Source organism: Protopterus annectens, chromosome 3.part0, assembly GCF_019279795.1.
Source record: "Protopterus annectens isolate FY-2018-M chromosome 3.part0, PAN1.0, whole genome shotgun sequence".
In the NCBI taxonomy this organism is placed as follows: Eukaryota; Metazoa; Chordata; order Ceratodontiformes; family Protopteridae; genus Protopterus; species Protopterus annectens.
In genome coordinates this window covers 1,747,733,655-1,747,747,031 of record NC_056731.1, presented here as the reverse complement: position 1 = coordinate 1,747,747,031, position 13,377 = coordinate 1,747,733,655, and the positions used below count along the sequence as shown (strand labels likewise).

The 13,377-nt window shown below is 40.5% G+C and overlaps 1 protein-coding gene across 4 annotated transcripts in view; it reads right to left on the bottom strand.

Annotated features, from left to right (window-relative positions):
* PAG1 (phosphoprotein membrane anchor with glycosphingolipid microdomains 1) overlaps positions 1-12,815 on the bottom strand; it is a 1,294,572-nt gene extending 1,281,757 nt beyond the window's left edge. For all 4 annotated transcript variants that reach the window (XM_044065772.1, XM_044065771.1, XM_044065774.1 and 1 more), the window contains exon 1: positions 12,594-12,815. The gene's annotated coding sequence lies outside the window, so the exon portion shown is untranslated. The remainder of the gene's footprint in view (positions 1-12,593) is intronic.
* Positions 12,816-13,377: the final 562 nt, after the last annotated feature.

Genomic DNA, 13,377 nt, shown 5'->3' with positions numbered 1-13,377 from the left:
GATCTTGCCTGTTGAACCTGGTCGACTTCTTGGAGACTGTCACCAAGGCCCTGGATGAGGTTAAGTCAGCAAATACAGCTTACCTTGACATGGCCAAGGCCTTTGACACAATCCCCCATTCAGGCATCATCAAAAAGCTAACACGGCTTAGCGTAAATCCCGATCTCATCAGGTGAGTGGCCAACTGGCTAACCGACAGGACCCTCAATGTCAAAATAGGCACCTCCACCTCTGATAGCAGACCTGTCACTAGTGGAGTTCCCCAGGGATTTGTCCTGGGATCCCTAGTGTTTGGCATCTATTTCTCAGAGGTACAGGCAAAGACAAAAGGCCTGTGGCTGACCAAGTTTGCCAACTACTGTAAGATGTGTGCTGTCATTCTCTCCCCAAATTATGTTATCATACTGCAAGAGGGTCTCACAGCAACTAATGACTGGTGCCAAAGTTATAGCCTCAAGCTGAATGCAAAAAAATGTACCATCATACCATTTGGTAAAAACATGACCCCTGTTGATTACTACATCAACTGCATCCAGCTAAGCACAAAACCTGAGGTGAGAGACCTGGGCACTCAGGTTGATAACAACCTCAGACTTGACCATCATGTAGCATCAGTGGTCAGAAAAGCCTTTTAATTGGTTCATTTCATAAGTATAGGGATTACATCCAGAAAAAAGGAGGTTATTACCTCTCTGTACTTCTCCCTCATTAGACCAATAATTGAGTATAACGCCCTGTTTGGGATGTATCTCTCCAAACATCTGCACCAACTGGAAAAGCTACTGAAATACCTCACAAAGAGAATTCATGGACTCCAACACTGTCCTATGTGGGCCTCAAATCACTATCACTCTACTTGCATAACGTACAGATTGCTCAGGGGTCATCTGTGTCTCGCCTACAAGGTAATCTCGGACCCTGCCCTACTAGAGATGCTCCATATCCCTAAGTCTAACTCCTCATGCACTACCCGCTCAAAAGGCCTGAACCTAATATGTGACATTAACAAAACCTGCTGGAGAGACAGGTTTGTCTCCCAGAGGCTGCCCCATCTCTGGAATAGACTTCCCATACACGTCAAACAGAGCACCTCGCTGACCCTCTTTAAGCGCAACCTTGATGAGTGGATGGGAAACCACAAATTTGTCCCAGGGGTTCCACCTGTGTCCCTCATTGACAGGGGCAACAGTTGCTGACTGAGGTTTCTTTTGCAGGATAAACTCATGGCTAGGCTTTTAAGGGCCCAGGGCCATTAGCCTAGTAACCTCCTATGATCCTATGATCCTATGATCCTATGAACCTCATCTCCTTAACTTTCATTTTTGGTACTGAATTAGGACCACAAGAGTCTAGAGCTAACCTTTTTTTATGGACCTGCTTATTTGGACCATTGAAAAAAAGACATATAAACTAGAGAAAAAGTCATCAATGTCAGTGTATACAGTACCCAGAAATTCTGAGTGAACATCATATCTGAATATTACATGTTGGGGGCACTGGAGCATTTTCATTGAAAAGATGAATATTTCTATTAGGTCTATTAGAACACTGCATTCTTTTTATTTTCAACATGTCAAAGGTAGCTTTGATCTGCAAATATAATGATGTTGAGACATCTGAGCAGTTAAAGAAGGCCAAATGTCCTTTATAGTAAGCATCAAGAAATGAATGAAAATGATGTGTGTACTATACTTAGAAGAGAAAACAAATGAAAGTTAATACTTATACCAGCAGTTGTTGTGAATGCTTGGTCAAATACATGATTCATCACAGAGCACTTAACACAGCCCAGTGTCGAGCCACCCACAGCCAATCAGAAGGCATATTCCACGGGTGAGGACCCTGATTAAAAATGGACTCCTGGTGGACTCAGGGTAGGCCAAAAGAATTGTCAGCAGCTCCTGGCAGTTGAAATGCAAAGATTGAGTCAGCTGTTACCAGACACAGGCAGGTAGGTGAGACCCAAGCTACTGAGGACATGCTGTACCACTGCTAGTACTTTACAGGCAATATGTTACCTAAAAGGCAACCTGTGCAATTGTCACAGGTGTGAAATAATGTGGTAGCACTTAGACACCCCAGTAAGTAGCTTGGCCACACAGTTTTGCATTAATTGCAAGCAATCAAGTTCTGTGTCTGGAGCCTCAGATAAAGGGCATTACAGAAATCCATCTGAGAGGATATCGCAGCATGTACCACAGCATGGAACACTGTTTGACTAGGGTGATGATCCTAAGGTGGAAACAGAAGGATATGACAAACAGTTGAAGTCTTGTCCTTTGGTGTTAGTTTATTATCAACAATAACCCCAAATTCACTTCACACTTTCAACATGATCTGTAGTTTGTCACTGCTATACAAGATATTCAGTGACAAAAATGGCATTGAGAATGCCCTAAAAGTACCATGAATTGCCACTGCAACTTTCATGGAGGTGTTGAGTTTGAGCCAATTATCAGTTGTCCCTCCCATGTCCTTGGTTAGGTGCTTCAAAGCATTCAGAGATTCCTGACAGAACAAGTGATACTGCTGTATGTCTTTAGCAGAGCAATGGTTTCTTAATCCATCCCTTTGACCAATTAATCATGTCTAACATGAAAAGTAAGGGGTTAAGTATGGAATCTTGCAGAACACTGCAATCAAGGGAGTACTAAAAAGAGGACCTGACCAGATACCACTCTCTGAATGAAAAGGTTGGAAGCAAATTGATCTAGTAATACCCACTGTCACCACCCTGCCTGTATTCTAGTTGCATTCCAGTTGGTTAAACAAGGTGATATGTAGCAAATACTGATGAGACCTAATAGCACCAGGACTGAATACCACCAGTGAGTGATCCCTTGCCATAAGAAATCATTAAACAGTCTTGTAATGGTAGTGTCAGTACTATGTGTAGCACAAAAGAAAGACTGGAAAGGACTAATGATGCTCTTAACCCTGATGTATAATTTTGGTAGAATATATACTACTATCTCAAGAACACTGCCTTCTTTTTCTTTCAGCTATTCCCATTATTGATTGCCACAGGAGATCATCTGTTTCTATTTCTTCCTGTCCTCTGCATGCTTGCTCTGTCACACCAACTACCTGCATGTCCTCGCTCACTACATCCATAAACCTTATCTTAGGCCTTCCTCTTCTCCTGCTACCTGGCAGCTCCATCCTTAGCAGCCTTTTCCCAACATACCCAGCATCCCTCCTCAGAACATGTCCAAACCAATGCAATCTCGCCTCTCTGGCTTTCTCTCCAAACCATCCAACCTGAGCTGACCCTCTAATATACTGATTCCTAATGCTGTCCATCCTCGTCACACCTAATGAAATCTTAACATCTTTAACTCTGCCACGTCCAGCTCTGACTCCTGACTTTTTGTCAATGTCACCATCTCCAAATCCCATAACATAGCTGGTCTCACTACCCTCTTGTAGGCCTTCCCTTTCACTCTTACTGGTAACTGTCTGGTACAAATCAGTCCTGACACTCTTCTCCACCCACTCCACCCTGCCTGTACTCTCTTCTTCACCTCCCTTACACACTCACCATTACTCCGAACTGTCGATCCCAAGTATTTAAATTCATCCACCTTCGCCAACTCCACTCCCTGCATCCTCGCCATTCCCCTAGCCTCCCTCTCATTCACACACATATACTCTGTCTTAGTCCTGCTGACCTTCATTCATCTCCTCTCTAGAGCATATTCTCCACCTCTCCAGGGTCTCCTCAACCTGTTCCCTACTCTCACTACAGATCACAATGTAATCAACAAACATCATAATCCACAGGGACTCCTGTCTGATCTCGTCTGTCAACCTGTCCATTCCCATTGCAAATAAGAAATGGCTCAAAGCTGATCCTTGATGTAATCCCACCTCCACCTTAAATGCATCTGTCACTCCTACTGCAGAACTCACCACTGTCACACCACCCTCATACATATCCTGTACCACTCTTACATACTTCTCTGCCATTCCCAACTTTCTCATACAATACAACAACTCCTCTGTAGGCACCCTGTTATATGCTTTCACTAAATCTACAAAGACACAGTGCAACTCCTTCTGACCTTCTCTGTACATCTCCATCAACACCCTTAGAATAAACATCACATCTGTAGTGCTCTTTCCCAATATGAAGCCATACTGCTGCTCAGTAATCATCACCTCCCTTCTTAACCTAACTTCCAATATTCTTTCCCATAACTTCATGCTGTGACTGATCAGTTTTATCCCTCTGTAGTTACTACAGCTCTGCACATTAACCTTATTCTTAAAAATCGGTACCAAAACACTTCTCCACTCCTCAGACATCCTCTCACTCTTCAAGATTTCATTAAACAATCTGGTTGAAGACTTCACTGCCATCTCTCCTAAGCACATCCATGTTTCCACAGGTATGTCATCTGGACCAACAGCCTTTCCATTCTTCATCCTCTTCATAGCTATCCTTACTTCCTCCTTGCTAATCCATTCCACTTCATGATTCACTATCCCCACTTCATCCAACCTTCTCTCCCTCTCATTCTCTTCATTCATCAGCCCCTCAAAGTACTCCTTCCATCTGTTCAACACACTTTCCTCACTTGTGAGTATGTCTCCCTCATTATCCTTTCTCATCCTTACCTGCTGCACATATTTCACAGCTCGGTCCCCCTGTCTAGCCAATTGGTACAGGTCCTTTTCTCCCTCTTTTATGTCCAACCTTTCATACAACTCTTCATAGGTAGTTACTAAGCTAGCTGCCCTTCTGGACTATTTTAAGTCTAGCCAGTTTTTCCTCAATGGTGACAGTCAAACCCTGTACCTTGTGCCAGTAACATAAACACCATTATACCAAACCCCACTCCATACACCTTATCCTTAGCCTTCACCACTTCTGTCTTTGCCATATGCCTCATCTCCTTATACTCCTGTCTACTTTGATAATCCCACTTCTTTCTCTGTATACTCTCCTATACATTCTCGTTCCACCACCAGGTCTCCTTGTCCACCTTCCTCTGTCCAGATGTCACATCAAGTACCTTTCTATCTGTTTCCCTTAGCAGCTCTGCTGTAGTTACCCAGCTATTTGGTAACTCTTCACTGCCTTCCAGTGCCTGTCTTAACTGTTCCCTAAACTCCACCTCATGACCATTTGATCCTTGGCACTGCCCTCACACTCCTCCACCTCTTCTTGATCACCAGTGTCATCCTACAGACCAACATTCTATGCTGCCTAACTACACTTTCCCTTGTCACCACTTTACAGTCTCCAGTCTCCTTCAAACTGGCCCTCCTGCATAGGATATAATCTACCTGTGTGCATCTTCCTCCACTCTTGTATGTCACCCAATGCTCTTCCCTCTTCTTATTCACCACAGCCATGTCCACCTTTTTCACAAAATCCACTACCTTCTGACCTTCAGCATTCCGCTCCTTAACACCATACCTACTGACCACTTCCTCATCCCCTGTGTTCCCTTCACCAGCTTGCCCATTGAAATCCACTCCAATCACCACTCTGTCACCTTTGGTTACACTCACCATCACTTCATCCAACTCACACTAAAATGTTTCTTTCTCATCCCTCGCACTCCGAACTTGCGGAGCATATGCACTAACAACATTCAGCATCATACCATCAATTTCCAGCTTCATAAACATGTCTCTATCTGACACTCTTTTCACCTCCAAAACACTCTTGGCATACTGTTCCTTCAGGATAACCCCTACCCCATTTCTCCTCCCATCCACACCATTATAGAACAATAAAAACCCACCTCCAACACACCTGGCCTTACTCCTCTTCCAAGAACATTGCCTATGATGGGAAACTTTGATATTTAGCATTAGTTATCTAGATTATCAGATTCTATGTCTGCCTTTTTGAGGACTTCCTTTAGCTAGAAGGAAAAGACACTGTCTTCAGTTGAAGCTAGGACAATCAGATATAGAACTGAGCCCACTTCTGTCAAACAAGCCAGAACAACCCTAGAAGGGCATGGACCCAGTGTACAAGCAGTAGTGGTAGTACACACAATGAAAAAAGACAGAGACACATAATCAACAGTCGAAAACTTGCACCAATCAGATGGTGGGCACAGCTACAGTGGATATTGGCAAGGTCCTGTGCAGCAGACTGTAAACCGCATATCTGATGAGGTCAAGTTTGAAAGCAAAATACTGAGCAGCTAATTCAATGTTTTCACCCGGTGAGGCAGTCTGGATTTCACAACCTCCACACCAGGCAGAAGACTGCTGCTGGTTAGTTTCCGGCTAAATAAATCATCTGGGATAATACCATAACTTCTTCTGCGAGACCTCAGCCTGGTAAACTGAAAAATTAGCATGCAAGACAAGCTTTTCTGCAAGAAGATCAGAACAATGCTGCTACACTCAGCCTTTGACTAATCTTCGTCATATCATAGAGGTCAACATGAGACCATGACTCTTCAGGGATAAAGTGGACTGGCCGTACATAGTCTAGGTCTACACTGTCAAATAAGGAGGCTGTGGCACAGTTGTAATTTTCAACCAACTCATCGAGGCAAGTGGCACTAAAATCCTAGTGGTGTCAGCACAGGATGGCATTAAAAAGGTCTGAAGATACCAGATCAGTTGTCCTGCATTACACATAAGCAGTGTCAAGAGAGTTACACCTGGAATTGTTCAACTATTACGTGAATAACTGAGTTGTCTGACCAAGGAACAGGGTCCATCATCATACTGTCATATTACTAGCAGTCATGCCAGTCTGAAAGACCAAGTACAGGATATGACCAAATATGTGGGTGGGAGAGGTAACCTGAGCAAACCCAGAGCACATCATAATGCAAAAGAATTGTTTTATGAAAGCTATCAACTCCTCATCTACCTTGGAGTTGAAGTCAGAGCCACCTGGGAAACCAAAGTGTAGAGGAAACTAGATATCACTACTGACTTGTAAATGAACATGTATCCAAATACCAACAGTAAGTTACCTGGTCTCCTTAACTTAGAGATGGGATACTCAGCAAGCTGTACTAATTAAAGCACCTTAAGTTAGTGATCCTGCAAATCTACTCTTCATAGTAATAATTATACAGTAAGTATAAGTATTTAAGACACACGCAGCTCCTTTAACCTTGGCTGTTCATTTTGATATTAAATAACGCACCTACACATTTATCTTTCTTTAGGGGCTTTAGCTATATGCAAAGGGGTGAGAAGAGAAAGCTGCAGTCACTAAATGTATCTCAGATGGTCAGCACACTATGAACAGCCCGCACAGAGGAAAGTTGTGAATTGGGTGTGTCAGTTTTCCTACATATTTTGCAGCACTCAGATCCTGTCCCTAGCAGTGTTTGGTTACAGGTAGTAGGTTAAGGAAGAATAAACTTTGTTCATTGCTGGCAAATCGCAAACCATTGCAGCACACATGAAGGAATGAGGCAATACAATCCAGGGGAGGGACTCAAACAGTTAATAGATTAATGAAACAACATGTAGAAACAGAACTGACCTGAGGACTGGTATTATTATGAAATCTCTTGTTTTTGCCTTATATTACTATATAATACAGGAGTGATTGCACAGTTACTGCAAGACAAGGAGGTCATACTATAACATTTGGTTACTTGAGCAGTTTGCGTGGGACAGTTATCAGCAGAAGAACCTGTTTCACACTCAGGGGTCTGGCTCAGCCAGCCTCTTGTTAATCCCTTTCTCCTGTTTTTGTATCCCTTTCCATCCACCCCACATACTCTTTCAGTAACATTTCTTTCAGCTCCTTCTTGTTTTATTTATCTTTCCTTATATGGTTTCCAGAATTACAGGTGGTAGTCCAGCAAATGGATTCACTGTTATCTATTACTGTTGCGTCAGTACTTCACTTCTATGTATTCATTGTGTGTGTAAATGCAGGCAGAAATGTATTCATTTTAATGTTATGGACAGTTACATCCCTCTCGATTGCAAATACATAATTATATATACACGAGTAAATAATAAAAATATTTTCTTTCTCAATTTGTCCCTGGCACTCTGATGTGTGTATGGTGGTTCCCCAATCCTTCTCCTTCTCCATCTTCAGTAACTACATTTCTCTCTGTACAACGAGGCATGACAAGTTTATTATCTTAGTGTTAGGGTATTCTCTTCTGTGGTGAAGTTGCAGTTTGTGTTATTCAATACTCTGTGTTTGCATTTTATTCTTAAGTAGTTTGGAGGGGACATTTAACTACTGCTTTCTTATTTATGCATTATATACAGCATGTAACATTCTTCATTATACTAGAAACATGACATGTATTACGCATAAAAATATGATGGCTCTAATTGTAAGCTACAGAACACTGGAGCACTTGGGATATTACAAGTTTAGATATGCATGGCTGGATAGTGAAACAAAACTATTTGCTTTCAGAGTCATTGGCACCTTTATGAATACTGGGTTAGAAAGTATATTACAACATCTTAAAGCATTACTTACGTTTTCAGGATCAGAGTGTATTTATCACCTGATCTTTCCCTGTCAGTGGAGGAGTAATTATGATAGGTTACTACTGCTCTAATGAGCATGCCTTGTTGCTCTAACCTTGTTCACAGACTCAAAGGGAAAACCATTAATTCACAAATTATCTACCACTTATTTAAGATTGCACCCTGCTCAGGAATATCTTCACCTCTCAGTAGAGTAAGTATGATTCTAAATATAAATGGTAAAAAAGAAAACTATTTTGAAAAAATGGGCAAAACCTATAGGCTTTGCAGCTCTCTTACTCCTTACTAGGTGGAAGCAGGGTAGACTGATAAGGCTTACCAACACTGTTTTTCCAAGGTATAACATGCATTTATGGTTATGCTTTATATACAAACCCTGTTCATTAGATTACATGTATGTCTTTACAATAAGAGAGAAATGTGTATGCTTTCCAGATATAATAGATATATTGTCCATATTGTATTGCCCTTGACCATTTCTTAGATCCCACAAAAGACAGGCAGGGATATTAAGTATCAGGTTTATCGGTGAGTTAAGGTGGACTTGCACACTCATACCATCTAAAAGGTGAGTGGTACCAGTATCCAGATGTTCTTTCTGTAGGATAAGGCTCTATTGTTGTCATACTGTTGTTCTTGGGTAGAAAAAGCCACATATAATGGTATCCACGAGTGTGCTTGTTGCAGAAGAAGTAAAATATTCTGCCAACTGCTCATACCTCTCAACTGTACAGATTTTTACACAATGTCCAGATTTTGTCATCCTACTTTTGGTCTGTTTTTCATATACTTCTGTTTTTCTGGCAAACTAGTGGTAAATCATTACATATTGTAGTTAGAAAATAATGGCAGACATTTTAGTTCCAGACTTCATATCCTTCAGAAAATTCATGCTAATGTGAAACCTGTTATTCTATCAACTTTCTAAGTTTCTAACAGTAATATTTAAAACTTGTCCCTATTTTCGGGCCTTTTCCCACTTTTATTTATGGCTTTGATTTCTTGGTCTAAGAGGTTGAGAGGTATGGCTCTGGCCTAAATTGAACTGACACTTGTTTGGACTTTTCTTTCTTACAACTTGCAGAACTATCTTCAGTATTCTAAGACAGAAGGATTTCAGAAGGAGCAGGCCTGTACAAAATGACGTGTCTGGTGTCAGTTCCTGATTATATAACTCGTATTTTATTGTGGACTCTTGGTGTTCACTCATTTGACTTTGGAGTCTTTTATTGGAAAACTAGCAGCCGAATCTGAATGGAAAACTAAAGGATGTATAACTTTTTCTTTAGCACATACAGACATCTTTTGCCAACAGTTACGATAAATGCTAAGTTTATCAAATAACAAACCACAAATTACACCAGAAAAAAATGACCCAAACCACCAGTGCTGCAATAGTTTGTTAACAATCTTTGGAGAGACTTCTTCTTAGGTTTTGTGTTTTTAGTGTCATCTTGAAAGATGTGTAAGTATTAAAAGTACGCATCTTAGGTACTGTGTTTTTCATACCCCAGAGATCTGAGGAAATATACCACTTCTCTGCTTGAAAGCTGCACACTCTGATCTTTAAATTTTTCAGTGTTTCCAGATGTGCAAGTGTTGCTGAACAAGAGAGTTTTATGCTTGCATTTCTGTATACCTAAGGTGTGTTACCACTGGAAATGTAGCAATGTATTTTATTACTATTATTTCTGTACTTACTGTGCTCTACTAGGATAAATCTGAAAATGGCCCATGAGTATCGACCCTGGTTAACAAGGTGTTAGATAGATAGTTAGATACATAGATAGATAGATAGGTAACTAGATAGAACAACAGCTATTCGATTCTCAGGTGTTCCACTGATGAACGGCCATGTCATTTTGTGGTTTACTCAGTGCGTGCATAAAGATAATAACTAAGTACAGAAGAAAGGTTAAGCTGGCATGTAATTTTCTTTCAGTAACACATCCCAAAATTTACAAGAGAATATCCAAATTCTCCACAGGTTTTGCATACTGGGTGACTTCTGATCCCTAAAACTATAAAAGACTTCTGTCATGGTAACTCTGTGCTGGACATCCCCTGCCAATAAATATACTGCTCCTCTCTATTGATGATAAAATACTTCTTCCCACACAACTTCAGAGCACATAAATCTTAATATTTGAATCTGTCTTAAATGGGTAATCTGAAGGCAAATTTTAAGTTCTACGTATAAAGTGAAAATAAATTAGTTTAAAGAAAACATACATGCAGTATCATCTGACTTTTTATAGATCAACATGCAGAAAAGAGCATCTGCTTATAGGGTTTTTGCACACAACAGAGTACTCTGTTACAGAAGAACACTGATTGCCCCTGACCTCAGGAAAGAATTTCCTGAGGTCAAGTGTTATCAGGAAACTGATAACTGCTTCATCTGCTTGAATATATGCTATCCAAACCACTTTATTAAAAATAATATTGCAGTACTTTTTTCAAAAATATTTAACAGACAGTTTCAGAGAAGAACTCAGAGTGATTACTGCCAGAGCAATAATAGTGTGAAAGCACCACCTGCCTTGATGGTTTCTGACCAGCTGACAACTTAACATAGTACAGAAGGGCACAGCTGCATTCCATGACATTCAAACTGGTTCAGATAGTTGTGTATGTCACATAACTGTTAAAAACAAATACTTAATTTGACGGTTGTAGTGGTTATGGAATGCATAATACATGGGGGGTGGGGGTGGTATTGCATCCTTCTGACCTTAACAACAAAACCCTGCTGGCACATCTTGTGGTTTATATATACAAAAAGAATGAAGGATGATTATTTTGCTTTCAGAATGATACTGATGTCAAAAGGCTGTAGACAGTTCAGAACGCTTTTTCATCAAAGATGGGAATACCCTTCCATAACTTTGGACCTCTGGCAAAACCCACTGAACATGTAATTTTGCAGAGGCCAGCACTATGCTATAGGCACTTGTGCTTAATGATGACACAGAGTTTCACACAAGAAATACCTTCTTTCAGCATAAGCATTCCATCTAATATTCAAAACAAGTAATGCTGTTGAGCCTGAAGGTAAATTGATTAACCACTCTAATATTCTTTAGAAATGAAATAATATCCATTATCTTCCTGCAAAAAAAAAGAAGTATTGCATTCACTTCAGCGTATACCACTTGTTCATTCAATAGTGACTTTGAGGTTAACAAAAACTTTAACTAACCATCAAAATTTATATAGTGATTATCATTATAATAACCAATGACCTTAAAAGCTTACAAACACACACACACACACACACACACACACACACACACACACACACACACACACACACACACACACACATGCACACACACGCACACACGCAGACCACCAACTACATCAAAAGCCCCCAGAATGTTATACGTGACAAATACATTTAGTATGATGTATCTCAAACCTTTTCAAGATATGTAAGTATTACATGCAATCACCATATAAGATAACCATAAAAAACAATTGTTTGGATCCTAAATTCAGTAACAATCCAGTACTATTTTTATTCAAGTACACTGGCATAGAGAGACATGCAGACCAAGGATAACAAGAGAGTCTGCTTTACCCACACCCCCAGTAACATTCTGCAGGCAGCAGACTTTTATTCACACACAAATGTGAAACTGTGAGCAAGTGCAAAGGGAGTGGGAATTTTGTTCACTCCAGTGCACACTGCTGCTTTTCCCTGTTGCGTGAAACCTATTCTACAATTGCAGAACCCATGTCTCCATCAAAAACAGTCGATAATATTAAGACATTTATCTGTAACATCTAATCCTATAGTCTGCTTCATAGAGAGCTGGGTAGTTTTAGCATGGCCAGAAATTCCTGTAGAACACATTGTTGCTTTCTGTCAGGGGAACAGCATATCATTTCTCTTGTTTTATTCAAAAATTCCCCTGAGCAGACTTATAATTAATTACTGCATAAGAATTCAGAAGCAGCAATGTGTAACATACTGTTGCTGAAAGCATAACAAAACCAGAAACAATTTTGTCTTTACTTCAGAAAATAACATATGCACATTTCCTCTTCTCTTAACATTGTAACTGTCACTGCTTATTAATCTCTGTCACCAGGAATAAGAAAGGAACATAAAAATTACAGATGCACTGTACCTCTTAAGTAAAGCTCTCACTCTCAGGCAAAAGTCACAGTGTCAGCTAGTAGATGAAGAAGACAAAATATAGCACTCCAATAAAGGTCATCCATGCACCAGCTATTATCCTTCTCACATGGAACTCCTTTTTTTTCCGCTCTGCCTGTCTGTTGTCTGATTTTGTATGCACAACGTAGTCCACTTCCCTATTTGTCTGCCAGTCCTAGTTCAGAAAGCCAACAATGCGTTCTGTGTCAGAAATAAAAATCAGCAGATACAGTGGTCTAGTTCACATGGCCAGCCCCTTTTGCTCACTCCTCCCCATCTCCTTTTATCTCCCTCCCCCATGCATTTCTTTTTCAATCTCATTCTCTTTTATTCTCTCTCTCTCTCTCTCTCTCTCTCTCTGTCACTCCCTTAGTCAAGAATTAGTTACGAACAGGGCAGCAGTGAAAGGGGCATGAGTGCTGTGTCTTTTTTTTCCTAAGCTGCAACACAACGTATCATAAAACTATTACGTTTGACAGGTTTGCCTTGGCTAACTAGCTGAAAGTAAAGCTTAAAGACTGGCATTATTTCATTGTGTAAGAGTGCTGCCTCTTTCCTGTGCATTCTCGTATTTTGTGAAGGCAAACAGTGCATTCACAGTGTGATTGTTAAATGAGATATGCACTGTTGTAACAGGATAGAGTATGCACTGTGCAAGATGCACATAAATTAACCCGGGAGAAACAAGATAAATATTGAATAACTCTGGGAGCAATACAGTTCTGGCACACAACAAGTCTGCAGCATCCCCTAAT